Below are 21,633 nucleotides of genomic sequence, written 5' to 3'. Positions count from 1 at the left end.
ATAAAAGAATTTGAAGCATTTAGGAAATAATATGCATTCTTTATGAAAAACTTAGGAAAGGAAAGAAAGTAGAAAGAGAGGAAGAAAAGTAAAGAGAGGGGAAAACTAAGAAGAAGGAAAGGAAGAAAAGACAGAAAAGAAAGGAAGGAAAGGTAGATGGAAGAAAAGGCCAACTCCTTCTACATGCAAAATAGCATAAATTTAAAATTAATGGAGTCATAATGATGCTATATCATATCTAACAAAACCTTCAAATTAAAGAAAAAAAAATAGAGAGAAGGAAGCGTCCATAAATAGCAGATTCTCTAGTGTGACAGTTTCCAAGTACACCTACTTATCTGCATATGTTCCTTAAATATGTTCAAAGATCAAAACACAGCTCATTTTCCCAGCCTCGGCAATTGTCCTTTTCATGTGATGGACCATAGATATTCAGGATGCCCTAGAAATGTGTTTGTTTTAAGTAAATTTGAAACACCATGTCTGTCCAAACTATATGGTCAATTTTGGGTTCTTCTAGGGAAGAATCCAGGAAAACCAACTACTCTCTATTTCACACTAGGGCCTAGAACAAAGATATTCCAAACTGATTCTGAATATCACACTTGATTTAGTTTTACCATGCCTGAAACCTAGTCTATGAAATTACAGCAAAGAATAACTTACAAGAATGAAAATAAAAACTACAAATAAATGTATACTTTCAGTAATATTAATGAAATTATTATAAAATTATTATATCTATCCCACATGATCTATGGATCTTTGACATTTTTACCTCAAGCTATTTAAGTTTTAAAAATACTCAGTAATCCCCATACCTTGAGCTATAATTTTTAGATATCATCTTCCAAATAATCTTAACAGTGTTTATTATATAAACTTAACAATCATTTGAGTGTGGGCCACAGCAAACTGTGGAAAATTCTTCAAGAAATGGGAATACTAGACCACCTTACCTGTCTCCAGAGAAATCTGTATACAGGTCAAGAAGCAACAGTTAGGACTGGACATGGAACAACAGTCTGGTTCCAAATTGGCAAAGCAGTATGTCAAGACTGTATATTGTCAACCTGATTATTTAACTTATATGTAGAATACATCATGTGAAATGCCAGGCTGGATGAAGCACAAGCTGGAATCAAGATTGCCAGGAGAAATATTAATAACCTCAGATACACAGATGACACCACTCTTATGGCAGAAAGTGAAGAAGAACTAAAGAGCCTCTTGATGAAAATAAAAGAGGAAAGTGAAAAAGTGGTCTTAAAACTCAACATTCAGAAAACTGAGATCATGGCATCTGGTCCCATCACTTCAGGACAGATAGATGGAGAGACAATGGAAACAGTGACAGACTTTATTTGGGGGGGCTCCAAAATCACTGCAGATGGTGACTATAGCCATGAAATTAAAAGATGCTTGCTCCTTGGAAGAGAAGCTATGATCAACCTAGACAGCATATTAAAAAGCAGAGATATCACTTTGCCAACAAAGTCCATCTAGTCAAAGCTACGGTTTTTCCAGTAGTGTTGTATGGATGTGAGAGTTGGACTATAAAGAAAGCTGAGCACTGAAGCATTGATGCTTTTAAACTGTGGTGTTGAAGAACTCTTGAGAGTCCCTTGGATAGCAAGGAGATTAAACCAGTCCATCCTAAAGGAAACTAGTCCTGAATATTCATTGGAAGCACTGATGCTGAAGCTAAAGATTCAATACTTGGGCCACCTGATGTGAAGAACTGACTCCTTAGAAAAGACCTTGATGCTGGGAAAGACTGAATGCAGGAGGAGAAGGGGATGACAAGAGAATGAGATGATTGGATGGCATCACCGACTCAATGGACAGGAGTTTGAACAAGCTCCAGGAGTTGGTGATGGACAGGGAAGCCTGGCAGGCTGCAGTCCATAGGGTCACAAAGAGTCAGACACAACTGAGTGACTGAACTGAGCAGTCATTAATTTTGATTTTCAATAAAATTTTTCACTTGGTCATTAAAAGGATGGGTAAAAGATAAATGTGAGCATAAGCAGCAGCAAAGAACACAATTAGAATTTTAATATTAAAAGCAGAAAATACATCCTTTGCTAGACTTAAGATTTGATGAACACTTCCTGAAAGTGTATTTACGATGGTGATTGATATAGGGGTTTTACAGGTTGTGCCAGTGGTAAAGAATCTGATTGCCAATGCAGGAGAAGTAAGAGATAAGGGTTCAATCCCTGGGTTGGGAACATCACCTGAAGGAGTGCAATTTCACAAAAGACAATATATATAATAGAAAAAAATGGATCTATGTTCAGTCAGAAGGACAGAAACCCAGATTTTTCAATTACTATCTATAATAATTATTATCCAATTACTATGTATATAACTAAAGATTATAATGTGACTGCCTAGCAGAGCATCTGGGCAGAGTAAATATTATAAAGGATGACACTCTTTCACCGTGAAACAAACTCAACATAAAAGTGAGAATTAAAATTAGAGTGTAAAAAAATAAAATAAAATCAGAATGTAAATAATGAAAATTTGTCATGGAGTTGCTTCAAATATTATCAAACAACTCGAATACTAATTGCAAAAGAATCCTTCAGTATGCTTACAATCTTCCAATATGACACCTCACTTAAGTGTTATCTGATATGATATCCCTGAGATAGAAGAGACTAGTGGGCTACAGTCCATGGGATCACAAAGAGTGGGACACGACTTAGCAACTAAGCAACAGCAAGCAGCAACAATATTGAAAGCAATTTAACAGCTTTATAACAATAAGATAATGTTGGAAATTTCATTATGGCTTTTATAAGTAAATGTATAGTTAACTAAATCCGTTGGGGTATAAGCAGTTGGCTTTCAATTATAAACTTATCCAGAAGAGAAGGGATTGTGTCATGGAAGTCCACATGTGCCTGTATGGTCAGTCACTCAGTCCTGCCTGACTCCTGTGATCCTTTGGACTATAGCCAGTTGGGCTTCTCTGTCCATGGGAGAGAGAGCCCCAGAGAGTTTCTTATTTTTCTACCACCACTGGGGGTTTCAGCAAATGAATATATACTTGGTAATTAGGCCCAATAAACCCAACTAGTACATTAAGCTTTTATTCACCTGTGGCACGAGAAGTCTGCAACAGCTGGATAACAGTCTTGCCTTCAGACTCAGTGGAACAATTGCTATGTAGTCTGGTGGAAGCATTTCTCTCTTAGGAATTAGAACCTTCAAATATTCAGAATTTTGGGAATTCGAACAAAAAACTTACTGGTTGTTCACAGATGTAGCATAGAGAAGAGTTATTGCCATATCTTTCACCTTGACCTATGTATTCCAACTAATGGGAAAATATCCCCATGATTGAAGATATCACCATTATCAATGAATCATTGTAGACTATGACCTATGAGATAGAATCCTTTAAGGGTGTTGCCTCACAGCTGATACCAATCAATCCTTATTAGTAGGCATGTAGGTGATTGGGTTCATGGCAATTGAGACCATTGATTACCATGGACTAAAGCTAATTGCAACAGTTTGTTTCCTATGAAATTTGTTAATTGATCTGAAGAATTGTTATTGGCGTGATAGTGAATAAAGCAGTTTGTAACACCATGGAGAGAAATGATGTCAGAAGCATTGAGAGCCAAGAAGGCAAAATATCCATTACACGTGTAATTCTCTCAAGAGAGAATTGATTGACTCTCAAACTCTGATGGAAGGAGTCAAATGTAATCCACAGTCCAGCACATGGCTACCTGATGTCTCCAGAGCATCAAGTCATATTTAGTGCTTGGCATTGGTCTATTCTATTGGAAGGTAGGTTCTCCATAGTAGCAGTAAGATTAATCTTGTTCAGGGGAAATACATTTTGTTGAGATCATGTATGTTCTTCATTTCTATGCCACAGACATTTTGTTCATGAGACTTTTGAGACGATAAGGATGTCTGAGGAAGATGTTAACTGGTGTCTACGTAACACCTTGTCCATATGATTATTAAGAACCTAGTTTTTAGTAAATTCCCTTTAGTAATACTCCACGCAGCATATAAATGTCTTCACACTATTTGATCCACTCTCATCTCTCTACTCCAATCACCTTGCCACCATTTTTTTAAAATTATGTTCTAAATTCCCAGCAATCAGATTAACTGTTAGTCACTACTCACAAATCAGTGAAGATTATTAATATTTCTAATAATTTTAAAGCTACCAAGTAAATAAATAAATGTACCTAATTAACTTATTCTTACAGAGAGGGTATTTCTTCACTTGTGTCTTTCAGAAACACACTATTCTAGAAATATAATATTACAATAGTATCCTTCCAATGATGCCAGCATATTTTCCAGAAATATCTGTAAATCAGGCCTGGATTTTTTCCTTTTCCTTTATTTGGTCATGGAGAACTTCTCATGAGAATATAAGTATGGATTGAGGGAGACGAAGTGTTGGAAGAGGAGTAAATATTATAGGTATGAGGCACCCTCTCAAACAAATCACTTTTGTCTTTCAGGACTGTGATAGATAGATGTTTTATGTATGCATGTGCATACACACACATATACACACACACTTACAGAAAGTTTCTTAAGCAGTTCTGAAAGATGTGCATGTTTATATACAATAGAGCATATAATATAATATTGATTTGATAATACCCAATTCATAGTGGGAACTCAGATTGTATGATCACTTGACAGCCTAGTGTCAGATGTACAGTCTCTACCAAGACCAGTTAACAAATAAAGAGTCGATTATACTTTTCTGTAAATGAGTGTGTGACTTTGTTCCAAATCCCTAGGGATAGGTAACATTATTGTCTAACTGTGGTTTCCCAGATGCTGTATCTTTACTTGCCACAGACTTAAGCAATCTGCAGAGTCACAAGGTATTTGGTAGAGCAGCTTGGAGCATAACCTGAATCTATTGCTCTGGCAGCGTATGGGCTGCTCAGTAAATGGGTCTTGGCAGCACATCTACAATGACATATATTCTCCCCAGTATTCAGAGTTCCAAGTATTGGGGCTGGGACTTAATAGTAGATGATATAATGTAAATGAGTTTTTTTATTTACTTTGGTGTAAATATGCTCTATACATATACTCTCCCCCAAATGCTGGTGAAGTACTAGGTTTCTGAACTTTCCTAGAATTTGTTTCTTACATTCAGGCAACAAAATGTCTTGCTACGACAGTCGAGCTACTTGCCATTTCCTATTCAAAAGATCTAATCAACATGATATAATCAATTTATTAAAATAGCGTGATATTATGCAATGTCAAAACAGTTAAAATTTCTTCAGACTGATTCATAGCAGAGCGCAGGAGAGGAGAAGCAATCCTGAGTCAGGATCCTAAAAGCATACTGTTGACATTGTTAGGTAAACGCATATTGCTTCTGGCGATCTGCTTCTGGCAATCTTTTTAAACAGGTGTGGAGGAATAGAAGAGACTGTATATCAGTCACCTGAAGTTGTATTGTCCTGCTCCATCAACTACAGCATTTCTAGAACTTCAGTGGCAATTAGTTGAATCACCTCCTAATTAAATTTGCAGGCATCCACAAGTGTTGTCCAAGATACTCCCATTTTCTTTATAGGCTAAACATGACAGTTATCTGGGGACAGTGGTTAAAATCACTTCCTCCCCACTTCACTTCTACAATTTTTCCAGATCAGCAATATTGCTGTAGGTGTACTATACTTCTACTTAGTTCTTTCTAGAATAATAGGTCTTAAGGCATGGAAGCCAATGTGGGAATTCTGCCTGTTGCTGAAAAGGTCTTCCATTTACTGCTCAAGAACTGAGGAAATGATCAGAGTGGTTCTGCTTCTTGGGAGCTGAATATAGACTAAAACTCTGTTCATCACCTAATTGCCATAAATCTCTCTTTTGACAATTCTAGCATAAAATAATTCTGCATAGAACAAATAAATAATAGTATCATGATGATACTGTGATTTTTTAGAGACTTCATTAATAGATCAACATAAACCAATATGAATAATTATGTTTATTTGCTAATTATATCTCAGTTCTAATTACAAAATAAGAATAAATCATTATTCTATTTGTTTATTATATATATCATTTGATGTTCTTTTTCTATAAAAAGAAAAATATAAATCTTATGGATTTCAAACTCTGCATCATAGGTTAGATTTTCAATTAAAATTCTCTATGCATACAACAATTAATCTTATTCTAACTATTTTGGAGTTGGTTCTGGAAGAAGTGGTGATATGCAAGCAAAATAGGTACAAGTTGATGACATATTTTGGAAGAGAGAAAATAATAAAGTTACATTTCACCTGAAATTAATTATGTGAAACATGTATTATAAAGAACTGAAGTGTAACTTAAAAAATTCATCATGTTTCTTAAAGAATAACATCAAAGACCAAACAGTAAATATTTGGGGCTTATTTGGCCATAGAGCCTCTTTCACAGTTAGTCAGCTCTGCCATTTTAGTGACTTAACTGCCATAGATAAATGGACACGAATCCATTCCAGGAAATGTTATTTCCAAGACAATAGGTGATAGGTTGCATTTATGGAATGTAATATACCAACCTCTAAGTAAGAATAAAAAGAAGCACATCTACAGCTTGCTATGGCTTTCTAAATCTTTAAGATTTTTAGAATGGTCACTAAAAGGAAATAAGTCAACAACATTAACAATGTAGTAGACTACTTACTTCCAATAGAAAATCTGGAACCAAGGTTCCTGCTAATTATAATGTTTTTTTAATTTAAAATGTTAGTACATTGTTAGTACAAATAGCATGTATTAACAAGTTAACAGCTGGTGGTGTATGTCCTGAAAACTCCACTATGAATAAAATAAAAATTTAGCTGAGTAAAAGTTTGCAATATCTTATTCAATGCTGATGTAATCACACCACTTCAAAGTTAAATAATCAGGCTTGCTTGGGGCTTTCATTTAGACTGTATCTGAGTATCAGTGAGACATGGGCCAAAGTAAGCACTTCTGAAACCATCTGGTTCTTAATTACACTTTTCCAGTTTCCTGTTCAATGAGAAAAAAAATAGAAAAACTTTTGCATTATGGTATTTGTTCAAGAACAGAAAAAATGTACCAGGAATGTGACCTTTAGAAGTGAATGAACATTTTTTCAAATGTTCTTCTCCTCTAGACAGGGGAACAAATGAGTCAGCACCATAAAAATCACACAAATGTAGACAACAAACAGTTATGAATGGACAGCAACTGAATGGTGGCATCTAAAAATATATAGAAAGAATGACTTGATTTTTACTTTATAAAAGAGATTTCTAAGAACCAGACTTCAGTAAAACTTTCAAGTGAAATCAGAACAGGCAATTACAGTGTCCCAGAACACCTGATCTTTTGCTTGGCATGTCCTTTAAAATGAAGCACATCAGCATTTATATATATTCTGAGGAAGAAAATAGATCTGTAATATAAATATTTTATTGAACTAATGAAAATATTAATATCAACAAACTAAAAATAAGCATTAAGGTAAAAGAAAAATCATTCGATGATGAGTGTTTTGAATAAAAATACACTGTCCCCTAAATACTGAATATTCTTACAGGAATGAGAAGATAAATGAAAGCTTCTTAAATTCATTTAGAAAACATATTTTTATTAAAAGAATATAATAATTATATTTCTCAGGGTCTGTACATTATGGGAATAATAATACATTATATAGAAAACATTGACATATTTTAACACTGCCTTCCAAAATTAGAATTCTAATACTTCACAATTGTTTTTATACTAAAATTTATAAGAAGTGACAAATTATAACTAAACTTAGTTTAAAAATAACAATATAAAGTGAGAGTGGATATGTGGTTGTAAAGTACAAGTTTTTGGCTATAAACTTAGCTTTTTTGCTTCATCAATCATCTCAGTCTTCCTAGTCTTCAGAGATACTTGTTTTATGTTTATATTTTAATATATATTTATATTTTAAATTCCTATGCAATTATTTAATTCTTCAGAACATTTCCCACATATGGTGAGGAGGCATCCTTTTACAACTTCAGAATTACAGGATATTATAAGATATTTGTAGCTTGTGATCCTAAAAAGAGACTCATTTTGGCTGATACCTACTACAACCCACAACAAAAAAAATTGTTTGGTCCTGTAAAGTAATTTACCCACTGGTAGAAAAGTTCTCATTCAGAGAGAAATAAGGACTAAATCAATTGAACATCATCATCTCTCTACACACATCCTATCAAGTTCATTTTAAATTCATTTGAGTAGAAATGCAGACTTTCTGTAATAGTTTCCCTTATTTCTGCATCTTTATTCAGGCTTCACCTTCAGTTTCTCCTGAAACTGCTATCTGTTTGCAGTCATTTGGTTTGTAAAAACTTTGGATTTGAGTTTTCTGGCTTTGCCTGTCCTAATCTTCTTTAGATCTGACTATTCAGATATATCTGTGAGTTTTCCCACATTTGGGTGGTCCTTCATCCATCTTCTCAGGTCCACTACACTGGTGAGCTAGACCCAGGCCATAGATCAGGTCCAAGCATACCCATCTACTTGGGTCTTTTTTAATTTTTTCTTTTTTTTAAACTTTTTGGCTGAGCTGGATCTTCTTTTACTCTGCTTTGCAGGGGCTTTCTCTAGTTGCAGCAAGCAGGGGCTGCCTCTGATTGAGGTGCATGGGCTTCTTACCATGTGAGATCTCTCACTGCGGAACACAGGCTTATAGGCATAGGGGCGTCAGAAGCTGCAGGCCACAGGCTCAGTATTTGAGGTCATGGGCCCTAAGTGTAGGCTCGGTAGTGGGGCTTAGTTGCCCCATGGTATGTGGAATCTCTCTGGACCAGAGATTGAACCCATGTCCCCTGCATTGAAAGATGAGTCTTACCCACTATGCCACCAGGGAAGCCCCCACATCCACGGCTCTTAAACTTTCATGCTTGATGTGTCATGACAACACTGTTTCTGGTTGGGAAAAATGAAGCAGGTGAGCTTTAAATATTCTTGGAGGACTAAGACTTAATGATCAAAGGCTGAAAAGCAAATCATAATCAGTATTTTATTTCTTCCCTCTTTTCCCTTCCCAAAATAGTCATGTATATTTGAATGGATGAACAGAAAATAGAAGTGACAGAAATATTTTAGAAAGGGAAAGGACTCAGGATAGAGGAATAGATTTTTCCTAAATCATTCTGGAATAGCCATTTGTATTCATTCATTCAACCAATAGACACATGAGTACCTACCAGATCCTGGCACTATTCTAGACAGCCAATCCAGTAGCAAGCACAGTACAGATAATCTGCACTCTCATGCATCTTTCATTCTTGTGAGATAGACAAAAGTTCACAAGTAAAATAAGCAAAACCATTTTAAAGAGTGGCAAGGCTCTGGGAAATAAGATAGCTATAAGACAGAACTTCTGGAGCAAGGGCTATTTTAGATTGAGTTTTCAGAGAAGCTTCTAAGAGTGGGTAGAGTTTCCACTGAGATTAAAGTGATAAAGGGGGAGCCATTTGTGTTAAGATCTGTAATGGAAAATTCAATATTTTCAAATGTGCTGCCTTCATTCCATTCTTCAGATACATCAACCTTGTTCAAATTCAGAGTCTCCTTGCCAGTGGTTCTCTCTCTCTGGAATTGCAGTCCATCAAGAGATCAGGTGAACAAAATTAATATATTTGGAGGGAAGGAGCTACAGGAAGATGAATTACAAAACTACTTATTAGGTTGGTGCAAACATAATTGTGATTTGGGACTATGAGTTTTAAATCATTATACCTAGGCTCCAACACATTTTTATTAATTAAACTAGGAACCATTACAATCCACACACTTTTGCTAATGAGAAATGTTTATTTATTCCTGTAGCATCAAAATCCATGCTTCGGAATTCACCAAACTCTTGGAAAGCATTTTCTGCCTCCTGCTGGTTGTAGAAGTGTTTTCCCTGCAAAAAGTTGTCAAGATTCTTGAAGAAGTGGTTCAAGAAGCCAGCTGACCAGAGGTCAAGTGAATATGGCAGATATGGCAAAACTTTGTAGACTGATTCATTCAACATTTGAAGCATTGGTTGTGCAATGTGCAATGTGCAATCCAGCAATGTTGTGAAGAATTGGGCCCTTTCTATTGACAACGCTGGCTGCAGGCACTGTGGTTTTTGGAGCATTTCATCAGTTTGCTGAGCTTACTTCTCAGATGTAATGGTTTCACAGGGATTTAGAAAGCTGTAGCGGATCAGGTGGGCAGCAGACCATCAAACAGTGACCATGTCCTTTTTTTGGTGCAAGCTTGGCTTTGGGAAGGACTTTGGAGCTTCTTCTCAATCCAACCACTGAGCTGGTCATGGCTGGTTACCATTATAAAATCCACATTTGGGTGCATATCACAATCCCATCGAGAAATGGTTTGTTGTTTTTTGCATAGAATAAGAGAAGACAATGCTTCAAAGTGATGATATTTTTTATTTATTTTCAGTCAGCTCATGAGGAATCCACTTATCAAGCTTTTTCACCTTTCCAATTTGTCTCAAATGCTGACTGATCATAGAATGGTCGACACTGAGTTCTTCAGCAACTTCTCGTGTAGTTAGTCAAAGAATCAGCTTCAATGATGGCTCTCAATTTTGTTGTTAACTTCTGATGGCTGGCCACTGAGCTTCTCACCTTCAAGGCTCTCGTCTCCTTTGCAAAGCTCCTTGAACCACCACTGCCCTGTATGTTTGTTAGCAGTTCTTGGGTCAAATGCTTTGTTGATGTTGTTGGTTGTTTCCACTGCTTTACCACCCAATTTGAATTTGAATAAGAGAATTGCTCGAATTTGCTTTTTGTCTAACATTATTTCCCTAGTCTGAAATAAATATAAAATAAACAGCATTAATAAGTCCCTAGCAAAAAAATAAAGTGAGATATGTTCATTACAATGATATGTTACATAGCCACATTTATTTAAGAATATATTCCAATATCAAACAGCAAATTTCAACAGTGCAAAACTGCAATTACTTTTGCACCAACCTAAATAATAATACTGCTGGAAATTTCTGTGCAGTATTGGAGCTACTGTTATATCAAAGATTGTTCCTAATTTTCAGGAAAAGGAAATGGACGTTGTTAAGTGATGAAATAGGAAATACTGATTGGAGTGAAGGTTTCTAAGTAGTGGATTGGGTTGGGGTGGGAATTTAGACTTCTTCATGGAAATTTCAAGTTTAAAACATCTATTAGATATCATATCTTCCTACTTTCTGTACCTAAGTTCTGTTGTTACATTACTTGATGATTCATTTCCGTGTTTGGTTGTTTGTTTTTCTCCTACCAATATCACAATTTTGCAACAAGAAACTCTGTCTCCTTTACAAGTTCCAAATGTTCTTCCTGCCCAATCTACTCATGACATTCCTCCAGTAAACATCTTTGGTCTACACACAAACAAGTGACCTGAGTTGGACCAGTCAGGCTAAGAGAAAGATCACATATTTCATGACCATAGGGAAACTAGCAGCTGTATGCTTTAACATTGTGGATGGCAGACCCCACCCCAGAGAAGGGGCAAAAATATATTGGTCTTCGATGCAACTAACTAAACTAACTCTGGAACCATACTACCACTAGGCTTGCTATTACATAGGATATCAAACTTCTCTATTATTGAATCCAGTATGGATGAGGAATTCTGTTACTTGCAACTGGAAGCCTCCACCCTGATAAACAACTCCTAAAATATGAAAGGAATCTCTATTTGTGATTGTCACTCATTTATCATCAAAGGTCATGCTGTAGGATTCTTATCAACAAATGATAAACTATATTTTCAATTGTTCTGAAAATATAAGAATGAATGTAAAATTGGCATTTTTCCTAGAAGGTAGATCATTTTTCCCTCTAACTGAAATGTATGTCTCTAGATCAGGGCTTTTCCACCTCACACTATTGACATTTGGGCAGGATAATTCTATGCTGTGGGTCTGACTTGTGCCCTATGAATGTTTACCAGAACCCCTGACTTCTACCCACCAAATGACAATAGAACTTCCCCAGTTGTTGAAAACTAAATCTTCTTCAGACATGGTTAAATGAACACTGGGTGATGAAACAGTCACTGCTCCTAATTAATCTAGAGTCATCTAAAGAGTTAGACATTGGTAACACATTGTGGTTTGTAATTTTTTGATATCCCTAAAATTGTTTTTTTCATATGCACTCTTTTAGAACAATTTCTTTAAAATCAAGAAGAATTGTGTGAACAAACACAGAACATAGCATCTCTCCTTGTTTGATTCTGATGCTAGTGAAGTGGTTAATAAGCTGACTGAATGTGTGCAAGCCCACTGTGTGATTAAGTTAACAGGGTAGCAGTGACATCCCCACCTTCCATATTACACGTATTTTGCCAATGTTTAATAGTCTCCAAATGCATGTCACAAGACAATGACTCTAGCCCAAAAAAACTCAGAGGACAATAAAAGATCAGTTTCATCCACACCACAGGTACAATCCCTAAGAAGGTAACCATTTTAAGATCTCCTTTTATGTACAGTCATACAGTTTGAGAACATAAGCAAGAACCCAGGGGTGGGATGTTTCAAGAGAACAGCATCGAAACATGTATATCTAGGGTAAAACAGATCACCAGCCCAGGTTGGATGCATGAGACAAGTGCTCAGGTCTGGTGCACTGGGAGGACCCAGAGGGATGGGGTGGAGAGGGAGGTGGGAGGGGGGACCGGGATGGGGAATACATGTAAATCCATGGCTAATTCAATGTATGACAAAAACCACTGCAATGCTGTAAAGTAATTAGCCTCCAACTAATAAAAATAAATGGGGAAAAAAAAAATAAATAAATAAAAAAAAAATAAAGAAAAGTATAGCTATACCAAACATAGAGATCTCCAAGTCATTTTAAAAAATGTTAGGCTTAATACTTGCAAGTAAAATATGTATAATAAGGCATCCTTTTTCTAAAAGCAATTTCTTATATATGTTTTAAAAGATTAAAACCCTACTTAGTGAACCAGTTAATTTCAACTTTCATCATATTAACTTATGGTCATATAAACCTAATTAATACAAATAAATGGGCTACTTAAATTGACAGTAGTAGATGTGACACAAAGAAAAATTACTTAAATTCATGGACTTGTATGTGCAGATGCAGATATTCTCATTTTCATTATCAGTTTCTCCTATTTTTGTCTTATGAATTATGTCCTTTTTATAGGAGATCTGCAAGGTCACAAAATGAAACGATAAAAGTCTACTTCTGTGAAATCAACTCAGAAATTTCACAAAAAGCCTTAAAGTAATAAATCATGACTCAGAGAATGTCAGGATGTTGAAGTAGTAGTCACCTCATTTGAAAGTACGGCTTGTTCATTCTGAGAAGTTATAACAAGGCTTTCTGTCCTGGCTTAAAATTGACTATATTCTTCCCCATTTCTTGGTATAGATGTCATGGAATTGCTTAATTCCATTTCCCTTCTCTCTATTCTAACAGCAAATTCTTTTATTAAAGGCAGTCAATAGCTATATTATGATGTTGAAAATAGCATAGTCCTTTTATAAAAATTAATTCAAAGGATAGAAAACTGACATAAGCAAAATTACAATGTCTGAAAACTTTTAGTTTTTAACAATCATTACACTTTTGCCTTTGCTATGTTTTGAATATCTGGCCTCAAATTTAATAATTATTTTTTAACAAAGTTTTGAATTTATAGATACATTCAGATACCTTCAGATGCATTGTATTTTTATTATTTAACATTGTATATAACACCTGTGTTTCACCCAACCAACTATACAATAAAGAAATAATGCTGGGCACAAGCAGAAGAGTTAGTAAAAATGAGAATCTTTTGATCTTTGAATGACCCTCGATTTCCATTTCTTATTAATTCATGACATAATATGAATCAAACATTAAAAGGAGACTGCAAAGGAAAGTGAAAGTTGAAATATAAATAAGTTAAATTTGAAGATAAGTAAGATTTTAGCAGGTGGTTCAGCAGTAAAGAATCTGCCTTTGGGGTCAAGAAGATCCCCTGGAGGAGGGAATGGCAACCCCATACCAGTATTCTTGCCTAGGGAATCATAAACAGAGGGACTTGGCAGGCTACAGTTCATGAGTTTGCAAAAGATTCAGACACTACTTAGCGACCTCACAACAACCTTTGAGCAGTAAGAGACAATGTATGCATGTTTGTGTGTGTGTGTGTATGTGTGTGCTCCATACATATGAGGAGAAGGATATGGCAGAAGTAGGGAGTAAAATAAAAAATTCCATTTGGAAAGTCAAAGGCAAAAATATTTGTAATGCATCCAACAACTCGAGTCATGAAAGATCGAGTTGGATAATTCAGAGGCATTTAATGACTAAATGTGTATATATTTTAGTTGAAGAAGATTACAGTGTTTCAGGACCTATTCCCTTTTGCTTTGTTTGTGAACACAAGAGTAGGGGAAACCCATTTATAGAGAAAATGAATGATTAGCTTCTCTGTGCTTGTTTTAGATATCTTGGGTTTAGGCAACAATGAAATATCTAATGATTATGGATAAGAAATGGCAATGTGAAGAAATGACTCATTGGAAAAGACCCTGATGCTGGGAGGGGTTGGGGGCAGGAGGAGAAGGGGATGAGAGAGGATGAGACGGCTGGATGGCATCACCGGCTCGATGGACATGAGTTTGAGTAAACTCCAGGAGTTGGTGATGGACAGGGAGGCCTGGCGTGCTGTGATTCATGGGGTCGCAAAGGGTTGGACACTGAGCGACTGAACTGAACTGAACTGATGAAAGTGAAAGTAAAGTCATTCAGTCGTGTCCAACTCATAGCGACCCCATGGACTGCCGCCTACCAAGCTCCTCCGTCCATGGGATTTTTCAGGCAACAGTACTGGAATGGGTTGCCATTGCCTTCTCCAGGGGATGTTCCCGACCTAGGGATTGAACCCAGGTCTTCCATATTGTAGACAGACGCTTTACCGTCTGAGCCACCAGGGAAGTCCAAATAATAAAAAACAAAATGTAATGAAGCTTTTTTTCTTTCAAAATTATTATTTAAATGTAAATATTGATTATGTCTTAGGAGAATATGGTTAACATTGATGCTTAACCAACTAAGGTAGCCATATATTAACAAAAGTATAACCTAAATATAAAGTTATGTTTTAAATAGTATATATAAATATGTTAGCACTTGCCCCAAGGAAAATGTGAAACTTAATTATTGTAATCTAAGATTTATTCTTTAGTATGGATAGACTGATTGGAACTCACAAAATACATATCAAGCTTGCCTAGAAATTCAAATCTAAATCCCCAGGATATAGAGGGCCTTATGTAGATTTTCTATGAATACTTTAGTGGGAAAAAGCGAACTCACATTCTCATATCATCTATAAACATCACCACAGGAATCTTTGTATATATGTTTGTCGTTGTGAAATCCAGTCTCTAGTCTTCTTTACCCAATAAAACAAGAGCCATTAAGAGTATCCAGGAGCACAGTAGATTTTACTCAGAAATTTGAGGGAACAGAGAAGAGAAGTTTATGTTAAAATTGTAAACAACTTCAGAAATAACTGCAGTAACAAATTCTGTTCTTAAAATGCCTGTTGGCTATTCTACTCCAATAAAATTTACAATAGCCATTTACAGCATATAGAAACCACCTTTATAGCATCTTGCTGACTTCTCTCTTCAACTGATCCCTTTCAGTAGTGATAAAATTAACAAAACAACTTCTTCTGATCATTTCTATCTGAGCCACTCAACTGTATTTGTGTTGGTCTCACTTTCCTTTCCAATTGGTCTTCTATACAAGAAATTCTATTGCCTAAAAAGACTATGAAATAGCAATAATGTGAAATAGTTCCAAAATAAAGTTACTAATAAAATGTAGACAAGTCTTCTAATTTTGTATCAGTACTTATTCTAAAATATTTAGTTCAAAGCACATTAAATTAAACCCAAAGAGTCATTAATTAAACCCAAATTAATTTGCAGTGGAACAATTCCACTAAATTCTGGTAGCGACTTCAATGACTGAGATAATCAAAAGATTCCCAAACACTTTTAGGAGACATTCTGCCATCTGTGGGACCTTCCTTTTGAAAATCACTTAAGTAAGAAAAGTATGAGGCTGCTTGAACAGAATCTCTTTCCCAACATCCAACCTTGGATAAAAAGATCTTCCAAGAGGATCAACTCAGGAAAAACAAATCAGTGGACAAAAAAATTTTCTCCCCTACTAGGAAGCAAATATTAATGATTTCCATATGAACTAAGTGCCTGGTTCTTATTTTGAAATGGAAGCCTTATTGTGGGTATAAAGCTGTCTTCAACTGTACATTGAGAGAAGGTAATTTAGCTTGTCATTTTGCCCATCAGATGTTAAAACAGTAAAGGACTGCATCTCCATATGAATGAAAGGGATGCACAATTATCTAGAGACACTTGACTTATAGCTGAATTCAAGAAGTAGATGTTTTAGATAGCATTACTTTGGCTAGGATGTGACTGCATTTTAGACAGGCAAGGACACTTTTGCATGTATTTATGAAAGAAAAATAACAGGTCTGCATGATGGCTCAGATGATAAAGAAAGTATCTGCTGGCAATGTAGGAGACGGAGGATCGATCCCTGGGTCAGGAAGATGCCCTGGAGAAGGGAATAGCTACCCACTCCAGTATTCTTGCCTGGAGAATTCCATAAACAGAGGAGTCTGTGAGGCTACAGTCCAGGTGGTCTCAAAGAGTTGGACATGACTGAGCAAGTTACACATTCACTTTTCACTGGTTGGTCAAAGTGATGAACCATTATGAACATGTCTCTTTGTTTCCTAGTAACTACTTCCCATTTATTCCAATGGTATTAGCTGCATTTGCTTTGGGATAACTCCCTCTTTTCATTTTCTGCCGTATCATTTGAAAGGAACTGAACTCCATCAATCACACTCCTGGCTACAAGCATGTGCAGAAAAACTAATTAGATCCATGGGTGGAAGAGGTAATGCATGATGACACTTCTGGGTTTGACAAATCACTGTATGTTTTAGGATATTCTAGAAGCTACTAGGAAGACCAACTTCATTTGAATTGGAATGTATACATGTGAAGACTGGAAAGGCCTCAGACACTTCCAACCCATATAGGGAGAGTAAGAACTGCAAGGGTGAGTTACTAAATGGATATGTCTTGCAATCTCTGGAAAAGCAGAATATAGAGATACCCAGAAACTGGGCTTCTGGTACCCTGCAAAGACCATAAGATCAGACCCATTCAAAACCCAGTTTACTTCTGGAATTTCAGTTATGTGAGCTAGTAAGTTTTTCTTTATAATTTAAGTCATTCTGAATTAGATTTTTATAACTTACCAGCAAAATAATTTCAATAGATTCAGATGTTCTTTGATCTTCCAGAGGAAGTAAGAGTAAAAATGTGTGGGAGAAGCAAAATTATCATGCTTCTAGGACATAACACCGCCGTTAATGAGACTAACTTGTGGGTTGCTTGACTCATTCTCCCTCCTAATAAGGTTCATTAATAAGTTACTGAGGAGCTCAGATTGTTCCATTACCTCCTTCACCACATCTCTGTTCCTGATCCATCAAATCAAATCTGAAAGGAAAAGAAGTGGTGTTGGTGAGTACACTTACGGGTTGGGGATGGGGGTGGGGGAGAGTGAGTCAACACTACTGCGAATTCTATAATTTCTGACTCTCAAATCAGTGCTTTGTATGTTTGTATATCAGATATCCCATTAAAATTCATTTTAAAGAAAATAGCATCCAGGTACTTAAAAAATGAAGTGAATTTTAGAATAAAATGTATGAAAGCTACTGTATGCAAATCCTATTAACTCATAGATATTCATTATCCTGTAAAGTTGTTTAGTCACTGAGTCATGTCTGACCCTTTGCAACCCCATGGACTGTAGCCCCTCCAGGCTTTTCTGTCCACGGATTCTCCAGGCAAGTATACTCGATGGGTTGCCATTTCCTTCTCCAGGGGATCTTCTGACCCAGAAATTTAACCCACGTCTCCTGCATTTGCAGATGGAATCTTTACCGCTGAGCCACCTGAGAAGCCCATTCCACTAAAGACTCACATCTAAATTCCTGAAAGTTACAGAACTAGGACTCCCAAAGGTGATGATTTTTTTTTTAACATGTTGAGCTATGGATGAAGCAGTAACATCGATTTTTTTAAAACATGTTGGGCTATGGATGAAGCAGTAACATCGATTTTTTTTTAACGTGTTGAGATATGGATGAAGCAGTAGCATGGCACAAGTTTAAGCTTAGACTTTAGTGACAGAGTACCCACATTCTGTTCTGTCTCATTCATTGGAATCACTTTGACTTAACATCTACCTCCTAAGAAAATTTTCCTTCTAGGTATGATCAATGAACTGAGAACCTATGAGGATACTTGCTGGAGAGACACTTGAATCCATTCAAGAGCTTTAATAGGTCAAGCTTAGCCTCTTCATAGCTCTTCTCTCAACTCTGAATTACTATGAATTTTGGAGCATTCAATTTAGCACTGACTACTGAGTCGTTGCCCTAAATATACAAAACTAAAATCTCATTAGTGCTATAGAATCCACATAAAACTTTACTGGTATTTAAATATAACAAATAAAAGACCTAAAATTGGAAAAACTATTTCCCTAAATTGAATCCTTGGATTACCTTCCTAAGGGCTCTGTGGCCTTCTGGTGTCTGAAAAGTTCCTCCTGGTGCCCACTCATGGGTACTGCCACCATCATCTATGTAATTCAATGACAAGTTGCAGCTACCACTCCTAGTCTGATTCATTAAGCCAAGCTAACTGTGTGACCATTTTTCTTTTCTATGGCCCTTGGACACCAATATTTTTTGGCAACCAAGGCCTAAACCTCTCCCACAAGCTAGCAGACTAACAATGTGGTTGAAACCCTTTCAAATCTTTGTTAGGTTCAGCTCCTAGTTGAATCTCTTGTGTACTATCTTAAGGCTCAGACCATTTTTGAGGCCCTAAAAGCTTCAAGGTCTGCTACATGCAGCCTTTCTTGTATAGAATAGCAAAGCATCTGCATAGAAATCTGAGCCACAACCCTCTCTGTATCCTAAATAGTATAAGGCCAATACTTCAGCCAGCTCAAAAGAAGCCCATATACTGCCAAAATCAAAATCCCCTGCCCATAAAAGAATGTCTGGAGCCTAAAGCCAAAGCAGTAAATGTGACACAAGCAAAAGTCCTATCTATTATGTAGATTTTACTTTCCCAGTGCTCCAACACACTGAAATGAACTCACACCATCAGCCTCCTTCCAAAAATGAAGGTCCTCCCCTAACCACAGTGTTAGTGTGGCCTATGGGAGTTACAACATGGACAACTAGAAGACAATTTTTCCCAAGGGGTACTGTGCTCCCGAGAGGAAAAGGAACAGAGTTGTGTGTGCATGCTCAGATTCTCCTTCCAAACACACCTACTTTCTCCCTGGGAAGGAGATGAAGAGAGAGTTCAGAAATGTTAGCCCTTGGGATTAGTTTGTATTGAAAAACCTCCAGGATATGGAGGAAATTACTTTTCTATGACAAGGTCATAGTGAAAATTAGTTTCAATGCTCTCATCTTCAGGTCTTAAGTTTAGTATTTTATATTGTAATGTTATAAGGAAATTTTGTCAAAATGTATAATTCATATATTTTAAATGGGTATTTTATAGATCATAGAAAAAAGTCAGTGATTAAGAAATCATTCAAGGACTTCTCTGGTGGCTCAGTGGTAAAGAATCTGCCTGCCAAAGGAGACACAGGTTTGATCCTTGATCCAGAAAGATCCCACATGTGGCAGAGCAACTAAGGCCGTGGACCACAGCTATTGAGCCCGTGCTCTTGGGAACCACTATTACTGAGCCCCCACGTGACAACTACTGAAGCCCACGTGCTCTAGAGCCTATACGTCACAACAAGAAACCACCGCAATGAGAAACCTGTGCACTGCAACTAGAGAGGAGCCCCCACTCACTGCCGCTAGAGAAAGCCTGTGCAGCAGTGAAGACACAGTCCAGCCAAAAGAGAAACAAATAAATATCTTTTTAAAAGCCAAGAAAAAGTCAATTAAAATTCAGCTGTTTTGTGGAAAGTGCACACCAGTCTTTGAGTCTCTGAATGGCAGAATTACAAATTATTTTTATTTTCTTCTATGCTTGTTTATAAATACAAAGATATGTGTAATGCTTAATATCAAAATATTTTTATATTTGCATTATTTAGATATACTATTTCTCCTTCTAAAAAAGATTATTTTAAAATTAATGTCTTTCCAGCAAAGCTTCTCATCACTGCCAATATAACAGTATTTTAAATGAAACATACTAAATGAATGCTAAGAAGAAAAATACTTACATAGTCCATCCTATAGCTCTTGTGTGCTCACATACTGCTTTTACTTAACTTGGTTTATTTTAATTGCAGTTCATGATTGGAGCCTCAGGGTATGCCAACATAATTTAAAGTATATGGCTAAAAATATAATGTTATTTAAGTTTTACTTATACTGATGCTTTCATTTCTTTACTCCCCAAAACATATTAACAAACATATAGTGTGAGATACTTGTTTCACTAGCTGAGAAAATTGCATGATACTTGCACTATTTACTATATATTATATAATTTTATTATATATAAAATATAGCATATTAAATAGATGTGTCGTTATATATTATATCACACACATCTCACTGAACAATACAAAATGCAAGTACCAACACTGTTATTTAATTTTCTTTGAACTCTATTTCAAATACTGTGGAATCAAAGTATTTTCAGGTGTCTTTCAGGTGGTAATTTAGGCACCTACTATTTAACAGCCTCTTCATTCTCAGACTCTTTTATTTTATAGGTACGCCACTTTCAAAGATATGACAATGCAGTTACATATGTCAACACACATAAAGCCAATATTGAGAGGAGTAGCTGTAGTAGATTTGAGATGGCTACAAGCTGTTACTCCTGTTGAACCCAGGCTGACTTAACAACATGCTGGACCAATGGAATGTGATGGAAGTAACATTCTCAGAATTGGAACACTATTTCTGAGACTCCTGCACATCCATGCAGGAAGTGTGATCCCCAAGGCGGCTTGTTGGAGAGGCCACATATACATGCTTTCCATAAACCAGCAGTGTCTGTTTTGTTAGGTGTTGTTGCCAAAGCTCAAGACAAATGAGTGAAGCTATCTTGAATCCTCCAGACAAGCTCATTCATCTGTTGGATTCCACTTAGTACTAGTCATGATGTCACAGAGAATAGAAGAACCTCCTAGTCGGGGCATGCCTGATTCCCGATTCACTGTATCTTGAAATATAATAAAGTCACTGTTGTTTTGAACCACCATATTTTGGATAGTTTGTTATTCAGCTATAAAAAACTGGCATAGATGCCTAAATATGATCCTTGCCAAAAAGCATGAAAAGTGCATTTATCATCAGTGAAATTGTCTAAAATAGCTAATAATTTTCTTAGTCCTCTGCTTTCACCTGTGATTCTCAAGCTTTTCTTTTCCTTTTCTGCCATGGCATAATTAATAATTATTTTCACCTACTCAAAATACTGCCATTAGTTTCATTGCTTGTTTGGTCTGCC

At 36.2% G+C, this 21,633-nt stretch overlaps 1 long non-coding RNA gene across 1 annotated transcript; it reads right to left on the bottom strand.

The window, feature by feature from the left end:
• Positions 1–16,278: 16,278 nt before the first annotated feature.
• Positions 16,279–21,025, bottom strand: LOC139038391 (uncharacterized). The gene is made up of 3 exons (XR_011491355.1): positions 20,940–21,025; positions 20,393–20,509; positions 16,279–17,616 (listed from the first exon to the last, which is right to left on the bottom strand). It is a non-coding gene; the product is annotated as an uncharacterized lncRNA (long non-coding RNA).
• Between the last annotated feature and the right edge of the window lie 608 nt (positions 21,026–21,633).

This window comes from Odocoileus virginianus, chromosome 15, assembly GCF_023699985.2.
Source record: "Odocoileus virginianus isolate 20LAN1187 ecotype Illinois chromosome 15, Ovbor_1.2, whole genome shotgun sequence".
NCBI lineage: Eukaryota > Metazoa > Chordata > Mammalia > Artiodactyla > Cervidae > Odocoileus > Odocoileus virginianus.
Note: the sequence above shows the minus strand (reverse complement) of the source record. Positions and strands in the feature narration are given on the sequence as shown.